The following is a 22,052-nucleotide window of genomic DNA, read 5'->3' as shown; positions in this document are numbered from 1 at the left end:
CAGCTTTAGCATCATTCTTTCCAAAGAAATCCCAGGGCTGATCTCCTTCAGAATGGACTGGTTGGATCTCCTTGCAGCCCAAGGGACTCTCAAGAGTCTTCTCCAACACCACAGTTCAAAAGCATCAATTCTTCGGTGCTCAGCCTTCTTCACAGTCCAACTCTCACATCCATACATGACCACAGGAAAAACCATAGCCTTGACTAGACGGACATTTGTTGGCAAAGCAATGTCTCTGCTTTTGAATGTGCTATCTAGGTTGGTCATAACTTTTCTTCCAAGGAGTAAACGTCTTTTAATTTCATGGCTGCAATCACCATCTGCAGTGATTTTAGAGCCAAAAAAAATAAAGCCTGCCACTGTTTCCACTGTTTGCCCATCTATTTCCCATAAAGTGATGGGACTGGATGCCATGATCTTCGTTTTCTGAATGTTGAGCTTTAAGCCAACTTTTTCACTCTCCTCTTTCACTTTCATCAAGAAGCTTTTTAGTTCCTCTTCACTTTCTGCTATAAGGGTGGTGTCATCTGCATATCTGAGGTTATTGATATTTCTCCCGGCAATCTTGATTCCAGCTTGTGATTCTTCCAGTCCAGCGTTTCTCATGATGTACTCTGCATAGAAGTTAAATAAGCAAGGTGACAATATACAGCCTTGACATGCTCCTTTTCCTATTTGGAACCAGTCTGTTGTTCCATGTCCAGTTCTAACTGTTGCTTCCTGACCTGCATACAGATTTCTCAAGAGACAGGTCAGGTGGTCTGGTATTCCCATCTCTCTCAGAATTTTCCACAGTTTGTTGTGATCCACACAGTCAAAGGCTTTGGCATAAGTTCACACAAAAATTTATACACAATATTTGTAGCTGGAATAGCCTCCTAAATAGAACAATCCAAAAATCCATCAGCTGCTAAGTGGATAAACACACTGTGCTATATCCATATTAAAGAATACTGTTCAGTCAAAAGAAATAAAATATTAAAACACATAAAAGCATGGATGGATGTCAAGGATATTATGCTTCATCAAATAAGTAAAATATAAGAAGCAAGATACTGTATGAATTCATTTATATAAAATTATATAAATGACAAAATTACAGTGAAAGAAAGCAGACCAGTGGTTGTAAGAGATGACCTTCCAGATAGATCAACAGCAAAGGGACAAGAGGAAACTTTTTAAGGATGTGGAATTAATTTATATTTTGATTGCACTTGTGGCAGCCAGTTCTCTATTTTAATACACTGGGTTAATGCATGTAACTAATTTTTAGAAACGCATGAAGTGATTGGAAATAGATATCATCTTATTTACATGTATTTGGAAGTCAATATGGAGCAATTTATGCATCTCTAAGTTTGCAAAGTATTTCCTCATACACAGTGCTACATTTTATATGTATTTTATATGGAATCTGTCACAGATTATATATATCACATGTATGTGTGATCTTTGCTTTATAAACAAAAATAAAATAAATACACATGTAAATAATACTCAGCAAAGAAACGTAATATTGTCAGTATTTTAAAGACCCTTTTGTATCTGGGTCTGATGGGTTCCTCCTTCATCCCATCAAGAATAATCACTGCCTGGAATTTTGTGTAACTTATTCCTTTTCCTTTCTTTATAGTTTTATGACCATGTGACACAACTTTATGGTGATGGTATCCTTAAACTATGTGTTGTTTAAATATATACTATTCCGTTCAGTTCAGTTCATTTCAGTTCAGTCACTCAGTCGTGTCCGACTCTTTGCAACCCCATGAATCGCAGTACGCCAGGCCTCCCTGTCCATCACCATCTCCCGGAGTTCACTCAGACTCAAGTCCATCGAGTCTGTGATGCCATCCAGCCATCTCATCCTGGGTCGTCCCCTTCTCCTGCCCCCAATCTCTCCCAGCATCAGAGTCTTTTCCAATGAGTCAACTCTTCGCATGAGGTGTACTCTTTAAATGCTGACCACAAAAATTTTCATATGCTTAACAGTATCTAAAATTAATATCTTTAAACTTTTTCAGACAAAATAGTTTTATTCCAATAATTCCAATTCCAAATTATATATTATTGCCCAGTGTTTCCTTTTTTTAACCTTAGAAGTAGAAATCGATAATATTACTTGATAATTTTAAGGAATGATGTTGAAGCGCCAATACTTTGGCCACCTGATGCAAAGAGCTGATTTATTGGAAGATTCTGATTCTGGGAAAGATAGAGGGCAGGAGAAAAAGGGGGCAACAAAGGATGAGATAGTTGGATGGCATCACTGACTCAGTGGATGAGTCTGAAAAAAGTCCAGGAGATAGTGAAGGACAGGGAAGTCTGGCATGCTGCAGTCCGTGGGGTTGCAAAGTGTAGGACATGACTTAGCAAATGAACAACAAAGATTTACCTATTTCTATGGTGGTTTTGCTTATTCTTTGTATTTCTTTAAAATATCTTCTATGATTACTTTTCTTCTACTTGAAGAATGTTCCTTAAAAGTTTCAGTTTCTGTTACCTGAAAGTCTTAATTTAATTTACCTTGATTTGTGAAAAATAGTTTCAATGCCTCTACAGCTCTAACTTGACAAGGTTATTGTCTTTCATTTTGATAAAGATATTATTTCATGTCCTTCTGGCTTCACTTACTGCTCTTGAGAAGTCAGCATACTTGTCACTTTTTGTAGGTTATCTATATTCTCTCTGGCTATTTTTAAAATGCTATCATTTTTTTTTTGTATTTTGTAATTTTAATGTGATACAGATTTATTTTATTCTTCTCCTAAATTGTAGTTTTCTGGCTCTTTAGATTGGTGTTACTGATACATTTTGCGAAATTCTCTGCCATCTTCTCTTGATGTTTCCTTGGCACTCTTTTTTCCCTTTCTGATACTCTTGATTTAATATGTCAAGTCATAACTTACCACTCTAAGTTTTTCCTAAACTACTTTTCATATTTTTCTTCTTTATGTCTCACTGTGCTGATTTTTTTAATAATTTCTTCAGACTTTATTTCATTTTAACAATTTTCTCATCTTTTGTGTTTAATCTACTTTGTAAGGCCTCCCTCCATAGTCTTTCTAAATTAAATGGGTTATTTTTTTCATTCTACAAATTCTTTTTGTTCTCCTTTCAAATTTGTTTCAGTGGCATCTCTGGTGGTCCAGTGGTTAAGAATCCACCTTGCAATGCAGGGGATACCAGTCCAATCCATGGTCTGGGAAGATCTGACCTGCTGCGGGGCAACTAAGCCTGCAAAACTCAAATACTGAGCCCATGTGCAGCAACTACTGACACCTGCATGCCCTAGAGCCCATGCTCCACAACAAGAGAAGACGCTGCAATGACAAGTCTGAGCACCACAACTAGAGAGTAGTCTCCACTCTCCACAACTAGAGAAAGCCTGTGTGCAGGAACAAAGACCTAACACAGTCAATAAATAAATATTTTTTAATCTATTCAAATTCTGTGAAAGTACTTTACTAGCTTTCATAACATTAGTAACCTTTCTAATGTCTTTAAACATATTTAACATCCATATTTTATGCTTCATTCCTTATAACTTGACAATCTAAAGTGACTATGAAGCTAATACTTCTTTTCATTATTTTGGTAAGTGTCATTCATGATAAATGTTTACTTATATAGATTTTAAGTTTGGATTTTTAATTTTTGTTATTTGGAACTTAGTAGTAGTTTGCTGTGGTAGTCCCCCAGAGAAGATGTGGTTTCTGTGTTGCCAATTGTCTTGGCATTTTAAAACACTTTCAACATTTAATTTAGAATGTTTTTCTTTCTAGACAAATAGTGTGAATTAAAACCCCATGCTCATGTGAGGACTAAGTTACATGAAGTTTTAGTTTGCTTCTCCCTCTTTCTACTAAGGGACAAGACCAAGAAAGTGTTCATCTTCCTTTGTCAAATCTATGTGTCCCTTTGTCTTTCTCTTGTCCATGCCCATGAACACACACACACACACTCCAGTGAAGGTCATAGGAATTGTCATTTTATTCCCACATGTGTATGCCCTATTAAAGTTCAAGTTGTATTCAACAAGGGATAGGAGAAATCCCAGAGAAAACTTTAGCTTCAGTGCTCATTTGACAACATGTATGATTGCTTTCTCATTAATCCTCATCACTGTTTCACTTTCACAAATTTATTCATGCATTTATAATACTTTTATATTTTACCTAGCAGTTTCTCTGGTTATGTTGCTAGCCATGTTCTCAGAAAAGAAAATCTGCCATGTGTATTTTGCAATTTATTTCATGACACTTTTACGATACCTTTATCAAAATGCTTCACAGTCAATGCCAAGTCTTCTATCAAACTGTAAAAAACTGAAAATATAACCTGTAAGGCTCTGTGTGATTTGTTCCTTTCATAGTTCACATGTCTTACCTTCACACTGATTGTTCCTTGAGTCTTTCAAACATACTCTATTATGTTCATTCAATTTATAGAAATTAATAACAGAGACTTTTAAAAACTATGGAAAAGATCAATGAAACTAAAAGATGATTCTTTGAGAAGATAGGTGAAATTGATAAATTCAGCAAGGCTTAAAAGAAAAAAGTGAAATGAAAGTCATCCAGTCATGTCCGACTCTTTGTGACCCCATTGAATTCTCCAGGCCAGAATACTAGAGTGAGTAGCTTTTCCTTTCTCCAGGGGATCTTCCCAACCCAGGGATAGAACCCAGGTCCCCCACATTGCAGGTGGATTCTCTGCCAGCTGAGCCACAAGGGAAGCCCAAGAATACTGGAGTGGGTAGCCTGTCCCTTCTCCAGCAGATCTTCCCAACCTAGGAATCAAACTGGGGTCTCCTGCATTGAAGGCTGATTCTTTACCAACTGAGCTAAAATGACAGACCTCAAATGAAGTCAGAATTGAAAGAAGAGACATTACAATAAGTAACATAAAAATACAAGGGATCATAAAGAATACTGTGAATCAGTACATGCTAACAAATTAGACAACTAGAAAAACTAGATCAATTTCTAGGAACATAATCTAACACTAAATCTTGAAGAAACAGAACATCTGAACAAACTGATTACTAGAAATGAAATTGAATCAGAAAACCTCTCAACAAATGAAAGTCCAAGGCCAGGTGGCTTCACAGGCGAATGCTGTTAAGATATTTAAAAAGAGTTAATACCTAACCTTCTCAAATTGTTCCCAAAAAGGAAGGAACACTTAACAAAATCATTTTCTGAAGCTAGGATTACCTTAATACCAAAAGGAAACAAAAATATTACCAAAAAAGAATATTGCAGGCCAGTAACCTTGATGATCTAAAATGCAAAAATCCTCAACAAAATATGAGAATTCAACAATACATTAAAAGAATCATATACTACATGATTCTATAGACAGAAAATCTCAAGACTCCATCAAAAAATTATTAGAATTAAAAAATAAACTAAGTTGCAGGAAAAAAAGTACACACAGAGAAATCTGTTGCATTTCTATATAGTATTAACACCTAGACTTCTCAGGTGGCACTAGAAGTAAAGAATCTGCCTGCCAATGCAGGAGAAGCAAGAGACATGTGTTTGATCCATGGGTCAGGAAGATCCCTAGGAGAATGCCTACCCACTTCAGTATTTGCTGGACAGAGGAGACTGGTGGGCTATGGTCCACAATGTCATAAAGAGTCAGACATGACTGAGCACGCGTGTGCTAATACACACACACACACACACACACACACACACAATAACATCTATCAGGAAACAAAATGAAAAAACAATACCATTTACAATTGTATCACAAAGAATGAAATAACTAGGAATAAATTTAACCAAGAATGTGAGGGACCTGAACTCTGAAAATTCTAAGACATTTACGAAAGAAATTAAAGGCAATTCAAACAAAGATTTACTGGATTTGAAGAATCAATATTGTTAAAGGGCCCAAACTACCTAAAGCAATCTACAGATTCAATTCAATCCCCATCAAAATTCCAATAGCATTTTTCACAAAAGTAGAATAATCTTAAAATATGTACACAACCACAAAAGGCCTCAAACAGCCAAAGCAATCAGAGATAAGAAAGCCTTCCTCAGCGATCAATGCAAAGAAATAGAGGAAAACAACAGCATGGGAAAGACTAGATATCTCTTCAAGAAAATTAGAGATACCAAGGGAACATTTCATGCAAAGATGGGCTCGATAAAGGACAGAAATGGTATTGACCTAACAGAAGCAGAAGATATTAAGAAGAGGTGGCAAGAATACACAGAAGAACTGTACAAAAAAGATCTTCATGACCCAGATAATCACAATGGTGTGATCACTCACCTAGAGCCAGACATCCTGGAATGTGAAGTCAAGTGGGCCTTAGAAAGCATCACTATGAACAAAACTAGTGGAAGTGATGGAATTCCAGTTGAGCTATTTCAAATCCTGAAAGATGATGCTGTCAAAGTGCTACACTCAGTATACCAGCAAATTTGGAAAACTCAGCAGTGGCTGATTGGAAAAGGTCAGTTTTCATTCCAATCCCAAAGAAAGGCAATGCCAAAGAATGCTCAAACTACCGCACAATTGCACTCATCTCACACACTAGTAAAGTAATGCTCAAATTCTCCAAGCCAGGCTTCAGCAATATGTGAACTGTGAACTTCCTGATGTTTAAGCTGGTTTTAGAAAATGCAGAGGAACCAGAGATCAAATTGCCAACATCTGCTGGATCATGGAAAAAGCAAGAGAGTACCAGAAAAACATCTATTTCTGCTTTATTGACTATGCCAAAGCCTTTGACTGTGTGGATCACAATAAACTGTGGAAAATTCTGAAAGAGGTGGGAATACCAGACCACCTCACCTGCCTCTTGAGGAACCTATATACAGGTCAAAAAGTAACAGTTAGAACTGGACATGGAACAACAGACTGGTTCCAAACAGGAAAAGGAGTACTTCAAGGCTGTATATTGTCACCCTGCTTATTTAACGTATATGCAAAGTACATCATGAGAAAAGCTGGACTGGAAGAAGCACAAGCTGGAATGAAGATTGCCGGGAGAAATGTCAATAACCTCAGATATGCAGATGACACCACCCTTATGGCAGAAAGTGGAGAGGAACTAAAAAGCCTCTTGATAAAAGTGAAAGAGGAGAGTGAAAAAGTTGGCTTAAAGCTCAACATTCAGAAAACTGACATTATGGCATCTGGTCCCATCACTTCACGGGAAATAGATGGGAGAAACAGTAGAAACGGTGTCAGACTTTATTTTTGGGGGCTCTGAAATCTCTGCAGATGGTGACTGCAGCCATGAAATTAAAAGACGCTTACTCCTTGGAAGGAAAGTTATGACCAACTTAGATAGCATATTGAAAAGCAGAGCTATTATTTTGCCAACAAAAGTCTGTCTAGTCAAGGCTATGGTTTTTCCAATAGTCATGTATGGATGTGAGAGTTGGACTGTGAAGAAAGCTGAACACCGAAGAATTGATGCTTTTGAACTGTAGTGTTGGATAAGACTCCTGAGAGTCCCTTGGACTGCAAGGAGATCCAAACAGTCCATTCTGAAGGAGATCAGCCCTGGGTGTTCTTTGGAAGGAATGATGTTAAAGCTGAAACTCCAGTACTTTGGCCACCTCATGCGAAGAGTTGACTCACTGGAAAAGACTCTGATGCTGGGAGGGATTGGGGGCAGGAGGAGAAGGGGACGACAGAGAATGAGATGGCTGGATGGCATCACCGACTCGATGGACGTGAGTCTGAATGAACTCCGGGAGTTGGCGATGGAAAGGGAGCCCTGGCATGCTACAAATCATGGGGTCACAAACAGTCAGATATGACTGAGCAACTGAACTGAACTGATATTAATCAAAACAGTATGGCACTGGCACAAAAACAGACACACAGATCAATGGAAAAGAATAGACAGCCTAAAAATAGACCCACATGCTTATGGTCAACTATTCTGCAGCAAAGGAGACAAGAATAACAATGAGAGAAAGGTAGTCTCATTAATAAATGGTGCTATATTTGTTTTTATAGTACTTTAGAACTTGAAGAGGGTGACTGAAGAAGTGGCAAGGTCTTTTTAGGTCTAGGCTCTGGGATTTGCTGTAGTAGTTTTCTATTACTGCTATAACAAAATACCACAAAGTGAGAAACAAACTAGCATACTTATGGGAATAGGGGTGCACAGTGCACTGAAGATTAAGGAAATTCACTGTGTATTTTTAATTATTACAATTAAATCAAGTTTGATTTTATTTGTAATTGGAAATATATGGAACAACCAAATTTTCCAAAGCTAGAAGTCGATATAATTATCTGGATAATTAGTAAGTTATAAAGTTAATTCTCTCTTTAAACTATAGGTAAAATCACGGAGACAGATTTTTGGTTTATATAGAAGTAAAACTTCAAGAAACTTTGTGTAAGGCAATTTAATGAGTCAACATATTAAGATGAAAACAGGATCTGTTCATTATAGAGCCAACACTAAGGTTTGTGAGCAAATGCTCAACTTGGGACAGCTTTATTCCATTCCATTCCATTTCATATATTCTGAATGAGCCATTCTTCTTCTTTGATCTGCTATATCTCCCTCCTGTGATTGTTGTTTGTTATGAGTCTGCTACCAAAAATGCATTTTTTGTTTTATCTCTTCAAAGTAGCCTTTTTTCCAAAGAGGATATATGAAGACAAATTAGAAAAGGATGTTTTCTTTGATACCCAAGTGCTTGTGAAGTTTTCACAGAAATACAACTTTCACCCAACACTTACTTCTATTGGGTGCATTAAAATATCATCTACTTTAAACAAGAAATAGTCACATGGTCATATGGTGTTTTCTAAGCTTAACATCTCAAATTTAATACACTACTTTTATTCCTTTTACCTTGTTATAATAAAATATAAGCAACTATTAAATGTAGGATAATTTGAAAAATCATTAATTTTTTATAAAGTTAACCTGGTTGAATTCATATTTTTACCAAAGGACATACATATATACCTAAATATTGAGACTGTAATAGAATTCCAAGGATGTCTGAATGTGTAAACAACAGATTTATACAAAAATGTTCAGATACATAACATTCAATGATTAGCAATTTCTACTGAGCCAAATTTACTTCTCATTTTTGAGTCAGAACTTATGACAACCTAGGATTTAAGTTTCTACTATTTTGTTATTTAAATAAATATTTCCATGATTTTATACTATTCGGAATACAGTTTGCTGTACATTTTTGGTAGTTACTTCTTTTAGGTTACCAAATTTCACTTCAATATCTATGTTTACAAAATTTGTTTTAAATGTGTAAAATTGCATTTTCTAACTTTTAAGTATCCATTTTTTCTGAATTTTGTTAATCCCAGATTATAAAAGAGCACAGTGGGGCAGCAGCTCAGATTTGACAATATTCTTCCTTGTATGGATTGTCTTACCAGCAGGATATATCCCTTTTAGATACTTTGGAGTGAAATGACTCTATAGTAAAAGCATGCTGTATCTGCTCCTGTCCTTTTAACTCTGTACCTCCATAAAAGTCTGTCTGGAATAAGTGAATGAAAACTTATAACTTTTTATTGTGTTTGTGTGTGTGTGCATGTGCATGCATGCACATCATAGCGGTAGTCTTTTCCATACATCTATATCCTTCCTGAAATGCTGGAAATGGGGGGGGGGGGAGTTTTTGTCTTTCATTCTTTTCATTGCAAATACTAAAGATAATATCAAATTAGTACAAACAGAGAGCTATGGTGAGAATGATTATGAATAAAGGGACATCTTCTAAAAATCTAAGATAATGAACCTTTACAGTATTGGCCTTTCAGAGTGATTTCTAGACTTGAGCTAGACTGTGGTTCCAAATTAACGTAGCATTAGAAAAATTTCCAGCAATTATTATAGAGCTTCACCATGATGTTCCAATAGTAATTTCTTTCAACTATACTCTGCATATCTTCCTTTTTATTTTACACTACCAATTGGCCTTCTCTGATAATTCACAATTTGTATTTCCTTACATTTCTGAACTTCACCTCATGGCACTCCACATTTGTTCCCTCATAACCATTTAGTAACTTTTTTTTTTTTTAATCACTAGTTGACAGCTTCCTTCTATGTTTTATCGTGCAAGTTTCCAAAACAGGCTATGTAATTTTTTTGCAGTTGACCCAAACCAAAAAACGGGTTTCTCAGCTCTTGGGCTAATAGTCCCTTCTTAGTCCAACTGGCTCCGGCCAGGATGGGATGAGTGTAGGGGGACATATAAATAATGACTCTCCAGGCATCAAAGGTTTTAAATGTAGCAGTTTCCATTACAAAGAAGTGTCAGAGTGGCAGACAGTATGAGTGGCATATATAATGAAGGCATACAACCCAAGGACAAATGCAAAGACGTAGCATGAACTTTTGAGAGTAAAATTCAAAATGAACTAACGCATAGGAAAATGCCAAATAAAACATTGTTTCAAAGTGTTTTTATCTGCAAAATTGAGCTTTATGGCTTATCTGTCCCATACAAATTAACTTTTTGTTGTTCTACCTGCAACAGAAAGCCTATGAATAAGAAAGAGCATGTGGTACTTGAGTCAAAATGCTCTTATGTGAAGATTCAAAAGGTGTTTCTTTTCATTATGTAAATTATTTGTTATGAATAGAGATGACACTTCAGTTACTTAAATTTTATAGAATAAAAATATGTATATTAAAACCCTTATTTGTTAATTTATTTTTAACCCTAAGCTGAACAATGATTTGGTAAAATGTCGTATCTTGAGTATGGAATTTACAGCATCTTTTCTAAGTCAAAATCCTCCCTTGCATTTACATAATGGCAGCTGCCAAAGACTTCAAAGCACTTGACGAGTATTTCTCAACAAGCCTTAATGGATTTTAAAATTAAATTAAGGAAGAGCATGTAGCATTGTACACATGCATGCTTATTCAATATTCGTTTCTCCTTGTCAGTGCCTTCTATTCTTTTTAATGTTCTTATCCTTCACATTTTTAAAATTCACCCTTGAATATTCCTCTGATGGATAACAATTACAGTTGGATCCTATTATCTCTCTATTTATCTACCTGTCTATCTATTTATATTTATACCCATTATGGGTACTTCCTCCCCATAGAAACCTGTCAAATTAAACAAGTTGTAAAGAGCTGACCATAATCCCATTAAAATAAAATTCAACTGGGTGCCATAATCACTTAGTTATTTTATCTTTTAAAGAGATATTTTATAGAGTTTTGATATGATCTAGCAATCCCACTCCTGGGCATATATTGGGACAAAACTGTAATTCACAGAGTTACATGCACCACTATGTTCATAGCAGCACTATTTATAATAGCCAAGACATGGAAACAACCTACATGTGTGGCAACAGATGAGTGGATAAAAAAGACATGGTACATAGAAAATAATGAAATAAATGGCATTTTCAGCAACATGGATGGACCTAGAAATTATCATACTAACTAAAATCAGAAAAAGAAAGATAAATACCACATGATATCACTTATATGTGGCATTGAAAATATGACATAAATGAATTTATTTACAAAACACAAACAGATTCACATAGAAGCTCTGGATAACGATGCATTCTGTGTTTGGTCTATGCTATGTTCCTCCTTTATGGTTGCCAAGGAAAAAAGGGCGGGGGATGGATGTGGAGTTTCAGATTAGTAGATGCAAGCAATTATATATACAATGGATAAACAAGAATGTCCTATTGTACAGCACAAGGAAATATATTCAATATCATGTGATAAACTATAATGGAAAAGAATATGAAAAAAGATGTATATATGTGTATAACAGTCACTTTGCTGTACATCAGAAATTAACACAGCATTTTAAATCAACTAAACCACAATAAAAAAACATATTAAAAGAGATATTTTACAGTTAAAATTAAGTCAGTTCAGTCACTCAGTTGTGTCCGACTCTTTGCGACCCCATGAACCACAGCACGTCAGGCCTCCCTGTCCATCACCAACTCCTGGAGTCCACCCAAACCCATGTCCATTGAGTCGGTGATGCCATCCAACCATCTCATCCTCTGTCATCCCCTTCTCTTCCTGTCCTCAATCTTTCCCAGCATCAGGGTCTTTTCAAGTGATTCAGCTCTTCTCATCAGGTGGCCAAAGTATTGGAGCTTCAGCTTCAACATCAGTCCCTCCAATGAACACCCAGGACTGATTTCCTTAAGGATGGACTGGTTGGATCTCCTTGCGGTCCAAGGGACTCTCAAGAGTCTCCTCCAGCACCACAGTTCAAAAGCATCAATTCTCCGGTACTCAGCCTTCTTTATAGTCCAACTCTCACATCCATACATGACCACTGGAAAAACCATACCCTTGCCTAGACTGACTTTTGTTGGCAAAGTAATATCTCTGCTTTTTAATATGCTAAAAATCAATGATCCGGCTAACCCCAAAGATATCTTAGAAAACATTATCTTAAAATTTTATTTTACCACATGTAAAACCTCTGAAGTTTAAGAGCATCCGAAAGTAAGTAAAAAATTATGCACTTTACTTTTATTGTTTACAATTAAAATGATCTTAAGCTGCTCTTATTAAGACCTACAACCATACTCTTTCAAATATATATATACGTATATATGCATGTGTGTGTGTAAATATATACATATATCTTCCACCTATAATAAAGAACCATTTGCTGGTCCAATATTTGTGCAGCAGTGTTTCCTTTAGATTAATTTTTATCAGCATTCACTGCTCTTTAGAATTTCCTAGACATTATTTTAAAACTCTCATTTTCAAGTTCCCTCACAGACCAATTCAATCAAAATCTATGAGGTAGGACTCATACATCAGTCTTTTTTATAGAAGGACACTAAGTGAATCTAATGTGTATTTCATGTGGACAGAGTAAGTAAAGGAAGTCTCTGCCATGCATTGTCCCTTCTTTGTATTCTCTATGACATTTGAAATGTCACCCAAGAGATGTACTAAGGCTTCCCAGGTGGTACTAATGATAACAAATTCATCTGCCAATGCAAGTTTGATCCTTGGGTCAGGAAGATCCCCTGGAGAAAGAAATGGCAACACACTCCAGTATTCTTGCCTGGAAAATTCCATAGGCAGAGAAGCCTGGCGGGTTACAGTTCATGGAGCCATAGAGTCAGATAAAACTGAGGGACTGAGCATGCACAGAGATGTACTACTTCGATTTAACCAGAGATTCTTAAACCTTTTTTGGGCACTGGACCACTTTGGTAATCTGGTGAATCACATGGATCCCTTCTAAGAATAACACTGTTTCTATAGGCAACACTTCAGACTTGAAAAGGTGCTGATAATCAATGACACAGCCTCTGTTTGGTTTATGCTATGTTCCTCCTTTGTGCGGTAACAATTCACATTAACTTGCCTATGCTGAGTAAATTTGAAACAGTGTCATTTGAGAATTCAGGGAATGAACACACTGCAATGATCACCTGAATTAAGCTAAAAAGCGAAGGTGTGAAGAAACGTCTACTGACATATAAACTCTTGTTCACGTCTTAAACACAACCTCACAGAGCCAAAAAATGCATTGAATTTCATGTGTCTAGGCATATAAGGGGTGTTATTTCTAGGGGATGTATACCTTATTTTTCAGTTATTTTCTGAAATGACTGTGCCTCCATTGATAGATCACATCAGAGATATTCTTTGAAGCTTTAAGAGTAAGTGAGAATTCATGTGAAAAACATTTCACTGGCACACAAGCATACATGTGCATATGTATGTGAGCGCCATGATGGTGATTCTTGGAATGATTTCCCTCCCCTGATTTCCAGAGCTCAGCTGAGGAGGTGTTCAGGCTTTTATCTGTTTCTCCACCTCCAAAGAACCAGTCTTCCAGCTTCCAGATAAATGGCCACTCCTCCCTCCCGCCAACCTCAACTTCCCAAGGAAGGAAAATCTATTTCAAAACACTTGTAGAGAGTGGTGGTTTTTAAGTGCAGCCAATCCACTAACACTCTTCAATATTATAGTAATGTTAGCAGCTATTTGCAGGAAATTGCCCTCAGCAAGAAGCTCCCTTTTTTATCACTTTAGCAAAGATGTATTTTAAATACATTTTAAACCAGGCACCCCAATGATCTACTCATCTACTGCCCAAGCCCATCTTTGCAATCTTTAGTCACAAAAAAGAGGGTCCCAGGTGACAGCAGTAACAAAGAATCCACATGTCAGTGAAGGAGACAAAAGAGAACTGGGTTGGATTTCTGGGTGGGGAAGATCCCCTGGAGAAGGAAATGGAAGCCCACCCCAGTATTCTTACCTTGGAAATCCACTGGACAAAAGAGCCGGTCATGCTGCAGTCCATGGGGTCACAAGAGTTGGACACGACTGAGCATGAATCACCCAATAACTTGGCTAACTTGTTGGTTCTTCCTGTAAAGTAGAAGAAAATAACAGATGACCAGATCTCTTCCCTAGCTTCCCCTTCAGTAACCTAAACAAATTATGTGACCCAACTGTGTGAACCAGATAACGTCTAGAACATCACAAGGAACTGACAAGCCTGCAGAGAGGGGTGGTGACAACTCTGATCCCCTATTCCAATGATGGACTGAGATTACGTCCCTGTTTCTCTTCAAAAACTTCCACGGTGAGCAGAAGCTTCAGAGGTGGTTTTTGAGGGGAGGATGTGCCCACCACCTCCCCAGATTGCTGGTTTTGTGGCTAAAGGCAACTTTCCCTTTTAAGAACATCCACAAGGAGTGATTTTCTAAGCAGGGAGCAACTTATTTGCTGACACGCCTGCTCCTAATTATTATATCTGGGACCACATGGGGTACCCAGCAAGCACAGGGATTTCCACGGGAACTCTTCTCTTCGCTCTCTGTTGGCTTTATTATCTGGGCTGTCCCTGGGTTGGCTGCCTTCGCCATTTGCCCATGCGCAGGGGGTGGCTACAGGGCCAGGGAGGTCCCAACACATCTGGGAGAAGACCTCGCCCAGGAAGCTTTTTAAGATAGCCATTTCACCGGCAAGCCTAAGAGAAAAACTTGTCCAACCACCACAAGCTACCTACCACAAGCTCAGCTCTCCTGACAGCGCTATCTTAAGAGACACTGCGCACGAATTTGGGAGGAAGTTTTGAGTTCGCGTCTTTGTTCCTGGTTTCTAAATACCATTTCAGATATGGAGTTTTGAAAACCCGACCGCCATCATAAACAAGTGGTGACTTGAGGAGATGCTAAAACCCACCCCGTCCCAAACTCCAAGCCCCACGACTAGCCTCAGGCGCAGTCAACTAGAGCTGGCTTCTACTCCTCGCCCAAGCTTTCCCAGGAGCAGGGCACCAGCGGACCTGAAGAGGAGGGTGGCGAAAGTAACAAAAGAACCATTTAAGTACCTCTGAGCCACTGTAAGGCTGGGAGACCCTGGAGTTGAGGCCCCTGTGGACGGAAGGATCCATCTTTTGCCACCCCAGCTGCCGGCAGGGTCCCGGCGCAGCTGCTTGGAAACAAAGGCCCTCCGTCACGTAGAGTATTCACGTTACGCAGGTCACGTACGTCACGCAGGTCACGTACGTCACGCAGGTCATGTACGTCATGCAGATCACGTACGTCATGCAGGTCACGTACGTCACGCAGGTCACGTACATCACGCAGGTCACGTACGTTACGCAGGTCACGTGGCGTGGCGTGGCACACGGCTGCAGGGCTGGAGCACGGGGGAAGGCCCCCCCCCCCCCGGAGGGGCCCGCCCCCCCCCCCCGGAGGGGCCCGCCCCCCCCCCCCCCGGAGGGGCCCGCCCCCCCCCCCCCGGAGGGGCCCGCCCCCCCCCCCCCCGGAGGGGCCCGCCCCCCCCCCCCCCGGAGGGGCCCGCCCCCCCCCCCCCCGGAGGGGCCCGCCCCCCCCCCCCCCGGAGGGGCCCGCCCCCCCCCCCCCCGGAGGGGCCCGCCCCCCCCCCCCCCCCCCCGGAGGGGCCCCACGCGGACATGGCAGCTCTGCGCCTGGAAACCCCACACACAAGACCTGGCCTGGAGCTGGGGACAAAACCCTGTAAATGTCCAAGATGCACTGTGTCCCCCACCAGGCGCTTGCTGGGTTGTTACCTTGGAGAAGCCAAGATCCAAGTCGGGGAAACAGCCATGACGCACCATGGTGATCCGCTGGCCTACCTCGGCTACCCTCACGTGGCTCCTAGCGCCCCTGGCTGCCTGAAAGCCTCAGTCAGGAGCTGTCTGGGGTCGGTGCTGGGGAGACTTTCTCTCGGAGGTGTTTGCTAACCAGCCTTGGACTAAAAGGCCCGGCTGTGCGGCCCTGAGGCCAGGCAGGCTAGGAACGGCCTGCAGGACACAGAAGGTCCCCTAGCAACCACAGGGAGCTTTCCTGGGGACTGGAGATTCTGCCAGTGTTGGACTTCTTCCCGAGAGCGCATTTGTTTGAGTGCAGGCACCCATGCTTGTGTATGAGTGAGAGAGAGAGGGCAAGACTAATACATAAATGCATAAAAGAAAATACATGGAATGGCAATGCAAAATAATTACTGACATACTTATCAAATCACTAAACACTGTGATATAATGATATACATACGAAGCAATTAACTTGCTTGAAAATATATAACAATGAATCTACTAAAGTAAGTCCCCTACATACGAGAGCAAGTTTCAATCCAAGGGTGATTTCGTAAGTCCGACTTGTTCATAAGGACAACAACGCTGGCCTAGATACCCTACTAACACAATCAAGCTATATAGTTCTGAACTGTAATAGGCTTATAATACTTTTCACACAATGCATAAAAAATAAACTCAATTCTACAGTACCTTGGAGAGTAGAGTAGTATAGCATAACTGTACACTTTGACTGTGTGGATCACAACAAACTGGAAAACTGTGAAAGAGAAGGGAATACCGGACCACCTGACCTGCCTCCTGAGAAATCTGTATGCAGGTCAAGCAGCAACAGTTAGAACTGGACATGGAACAGTGGACTGGTTCCAAATTGGGAAAGGGTTAAGTCAAGGCTCTATACTGTCACCCTCCTTATTTAACTTAAATGCAGAGTACATCTTGCAAAATGCCCAGCTGGATGACACACAAGCTGGAATCAAGATTGCCAGGAGAGATATCAGTAACCTCAGAGATGCAGATGACACCACCCTTAAGGCAGAAAGGGAAGAGGAACTAAAGAGCCTCTCTGATGAAGGTGAAAGAAGAGAGTGAAACAGTTGGCTTAAAATTCAACATCCAGAAAACTAAGACTGTGGCATCCGGTCCCATCACCTCATGGCAAATAGATGGGGAAACAATGGAAACAGTGGGAAACTTTATTTTCTTGAGCTCCAAAATCATGGCAGATGGTGACTGCAGCCATGAAATTAAAAGACACTTGTTCCTTGAAAGAAACGCTGTGACCAACCTAGACAGCATATTAAAAAGCAGAGACATGTTTTGCCAACAAAGGTTCCTCTAGTCAAAGCCATGGTCTTTCCCGTAGTCACGTATGGATGGCAGGGTTGGACTATAAAGAAAGCTGGGCAGCAAAGAATTGATGCTTTTGAACTGTGGCTTTGCAGAAGACTCGTGAGAGTTCCTTGGACTGCAAGGAGATCGATCCAGTCAATCCTAAAGGAAGTAAGTTCTGAATATTCCCTGGAAGGACTGATGCTGAAGCTGAAACTCCAATCCTTTGGCCACCCGATGCGAAGAACTGACTCACTGGAAAAGACCCTGATGCTGGGAAAGAGTGAAGCCTGGAGGAGAAGGGATGACAGAGGATGAGATGGTTGCATGGCATCGCTGACTGGATGGACCTGAGTTTGAGCAAGTTTCGGGAGTTGGTGATGGACAGGGAAGCCTGGCGTGCTGCAGTTCATGGGGTCGCAAAGAGTTGGACACAACTGAGCAACTGAACTGAACTGATAATATAACAGCTGGCACACGGGCTGGCATCAATTGAACAGGCAAGAAGCGTTTCTGAATGGAGGCCAGAGAGGAGATGGGATATGGTAGAGCCAACAGATGGTCAGCAATAGGAGACGGAACCAAGCTGCTTTTTCACTGTTACCTGATGTTCATGGCATAGGTTCTGGTTCTTTGCTGGACTGAATTCTATCTACCCTCTTAAAAAAGCAATTGATAACTGGGCAGTAGCTCATTTTTGCTCATCATAGGTGACATGGTAGCACTGGACTGCATTTTGAATGGCTGCTGCAACCCTCATTAACCATTCTACATTTGGGTCCTGTGCCTCAAAAATTAACAGTGCCTTCTCAAATAAAGAAAAACCCCTTGCTATTTCCTGTGTCGTGATTCTCTTTTTTCTTCAGTTACTTCTTCCTCTTCGCTCTCAGTCCTTTCTCTGGACCTCCAGTTCCATCATGTCTTCGTTAGCATGCTCCTTCTTTGCACATTAACCATGCTGTATAATAAAGTACACAAAATCCCAGCCAACTGTAGAGCATGCATATACATAACAATGTATGCCAGACATGTGAACTAACTTACAGAGCTGAACATACAAATGTACATTCACATCTGAAAGTTCGCAACTTGAAGATTCATATTGTAGGGGACTTACTGTATCAGAATTTTTAATAACTGTTGAACATCAGTGACATTTATCTGCAACAACTACAATGAATGTGAACAATATCCATCTTTCTGTCACTGAGACAATCCCAGTCCTAATAATATGTTAGACTGTTGTCAATTTTTACAGTAGAAGAAAATGCTATTTCTCAGTGCCTTTGCAGAGAAAATGGAGATGTTATTTGTTCCCACCACCCAAGTTTATGAACATTCTGAATTTTATAAAAGATCTATGAACCCTAAATAAGAACCCCTGGTGAAAGGTGTTTTCTTTGATAAACTGCAAATGTGTCTCAGTTTCTATCACAAATAACATCTTAACACAGAAACTGACATATAATTTTTAATCTAATTTGAGGTGGAGGACCTTATATCTATGATACATAGAAAATTACTTTTAAGCAGCAAAAAATGCTTGAAATGTCCAGCTTTATCTACAGCAAACAGATATTGGCAGAAACTTTTATTGGTTGGCTTTAACATACAATCAGGTGATATGATGACAAAGAAATTAAGAATTGAATGAGAAGTCAAGGATAGAAAGCAAGTTGACAAGACAATGAAAATAAACCTCCTGGTTTACAACTTTTGTTAAGGGTTAGTTCGACCAAGTCAAAGTGGTTTATTCTAACCATTATGGCATAGTGTGTGAACACAGAATGGAGCTAGGTACAAAGGGGAAGTTTAGGGAAAACATCATATATTTATATCCACTCCTCTATATTAGAGGTTAGGAAAAGAAAAAGATAGATGGTAGAATTAAAAATTGAGTGTGTTAATGAAGCAGAGCAAGACGCTATTGTCCTTGCCTGCCCACCCCTCCACCATACCCTTAGCCTACATTTTGTTTGTGGAAAAACTTTAGCCAAAGAATAGGTTTAATCAGAGAAAAGAGAAAATGCAGAAACAAAGGAAAACAAAGGAGACCAAATAATAGTTTAGTCAGTAAGCATAGTCAAGAACCTTTTGTTCCTTCTCAAGGACTATAGATAATATTCTGAACCATATCCTAAGCTGTCTTATAAATATTGAAACCTTCAGCAGGTAGAAGAAGTTAACTACACAATGACAAGACTGTAGCCATGACAAAAGTAGCCACAGTTCTGAGAATTGGCCTCAAAGATATAGAAACAAACCACCCCTGGAACTAGAGATTAACTCTACCTTAAGCAATCAAGATGATGTTGGTCATACCACCACATGACCAATTTCAAGTTGACTATCAGAGCTGACTGTACTGTTTCTGCATGTACCCCTTAACTCCCCTCCCTCCATCTATAAAAGCTCTTGTCCACAGATTGCTAGTGCAGGAGAAGTTGGCCTTTGGATAGGAGTCCCCCTTCTCCTGCCCACCATGCTGGCATTTGAAATAAAGCAAACTTTCCTTTCCGTCAACCTTGCCTCTTTATTGGCTTTTGATCAGAGAGCAGCCTGACCCCTCCTTTTGGTTACAGTAATACTTACATTAAACAATAAACTTAAATTCCTTTGATTTACTTTTTACTCCACTCTTGGGTTAGGTTTTGAACAGGAATTATGAAGTGGTAAGTGTAAATCTTTTGTTGTATACTTCAAATAGCAGCTTCCTCTTAAACATGGTTTAATGCCTTCTGCAGCTATTATTTGTCTTTCTATGACTTCAGGGCCAGGAACAAAGATTTGCATGTCTGGCTTTAATATTTCACAGATTTACTAGCATATCTTTTCATTAATTCACAGATTTATTAAGCTCTAACAAAATTTAGAGGCTAGTTGAATAGGGACAGTCACTGCTATTCTCTGTCTATTTTTATTTGAGTCATTTAGAGATATATTACCAAATTAATGCATTTCTATGCAAAAAATGCATGAATGACTTGTGTTTAAGTAGAAATAATGTAGGCTGGCTAGAATGATGTTGCTGATTGAATGATTAGCGAGTATAAGATTGAAGAGCATGATAAATGGAAATTTCAGATAAATTGATGTTATGCTGAGTATTTTTTGGATAGCTTATTGGCATATCCAAAAGTCCCTTTTTGGTTTGTCCATTTCTGTTCCCTTTTAATCTTAAAAGAGCCTAATTATAGGAATAAGATCACTAAGCCATTGAAACTAACTCTGGACTTATGCTCTCCTGAATACATACCATGTTTTGTCTAACCTGATTCTTTTCCTAGATAAAATGAAAGAATAGAGAATTAAGCAGTTTAAAAATGATTAGCTCATGAATCTGCCTCCCACCTCCTGCTCATTCCCAACCCTCTAGATTATTACAGAGCCCCAGTTTGAGCTTCCTGTGTTGGAGGGGACATATGTACACCTAGGGTTAAGTCATGTTGATGTATGATAGAAATCAAACCAATATTGCAAACCAATCATCAACCAATCAAAAATAAATAAATATTTTTTTAAATGACTAGCTGTCTAGTGACTGCAATAGCCCCACTAAGGAATCCTACAGGGCAGATCATGCAGACAAGATAACATCTGAAGAGAGAATCAATCAGTCTGCACACAATGGAAAAGGATGCAGAACCCAACCCCCTGCTTTGATGATTCACTGAGAGTCTTTCTTCCACTTTTCATTTCACAAACTGTCAAGGCTGAGCAGAATTTTTGGAATTGGTCTTTGCACATGAGTCCACCTTCTCCCCAGATTGCCAGTTTCTGATTAAAGCACCTTTCTTTTCTATTGACACTTGAGTGGCAAGCAGCTGAACCTGAGTTCAGTTACAAATCAACCTTTTAGCAAAATCATATTGAATACCAGCTTTGTGAGTTGGTGTTTATTTCATTTCTTTTAGTCCTCTAAAATTGTATACAACTTCTCAGAATATATGAAATACCCCTAAAATGAGAGCAAAAAGAAAATTTATCAGACATTGGGTGATATTCTGTTATAGTCAATAATTGTATTTCATGCCACTTCATTATCTCTGTAATGGACAGGCAACCCCAAATTCTAGAGGTATTATGTAAAAATGTTAATAATTGTACAGAATTTATCATTTATTAAAATGTATCATTTTAAATAAGAAAGATGTCTTACTCTGTATTTTTCACTGTAAAGCACATTGTTAATTTTTTAGTTCAGTTCCATGCAACTTCACTGGTTCATTCTACTAAATGTTTGAAGGAAAAAAAAAAAAAAACAGCCTTTGGAAACTTTCACAAAATAGAGGCAAGGAGGACATTTCCTAATTCATTCTACAGGGCCACTAATTGCCTGATACCATCATAGGAAAAGGAAACCAAAGACCAATATCCCTTTGAATTGCAAAATCCTCAAGAAAATGCTAGCAAACCAAATTAAGGATATGAAAAAGACTACATCATGAACAATTGGGATTAACCAAGAAATGCAAGAGTGGTTCAACATACAAAGCAAAATGAATGTAATGTATTAATAGAATAAATTTAAAAATCATCTCAAAAGACACACAGAAATGCATTTGACAAGATCCTACACATTTAAATTGTAAAAACACACTTAAAACATTGTGAATAGAAGGGTACTCTTTTAACCTCACAAAG

The sequence above is a fragment of the Capricornis sumatraensis genome, chromosome X, assembly GCF_032405125.1.
Source record: "Capricornis sumatraensis isolate serow.1 chromosome X, serow.2, whole genome shotgun sequence".
NCBI classification, from domain to species: Eukaryota; Metazoa; Chordata; class Mammalia; order Artiodactyla; family Bovidae; genus Capricornis; species Capricornis sumatraensis.
Note: the sequence above shows the minus strand (reverse complement) of the source record.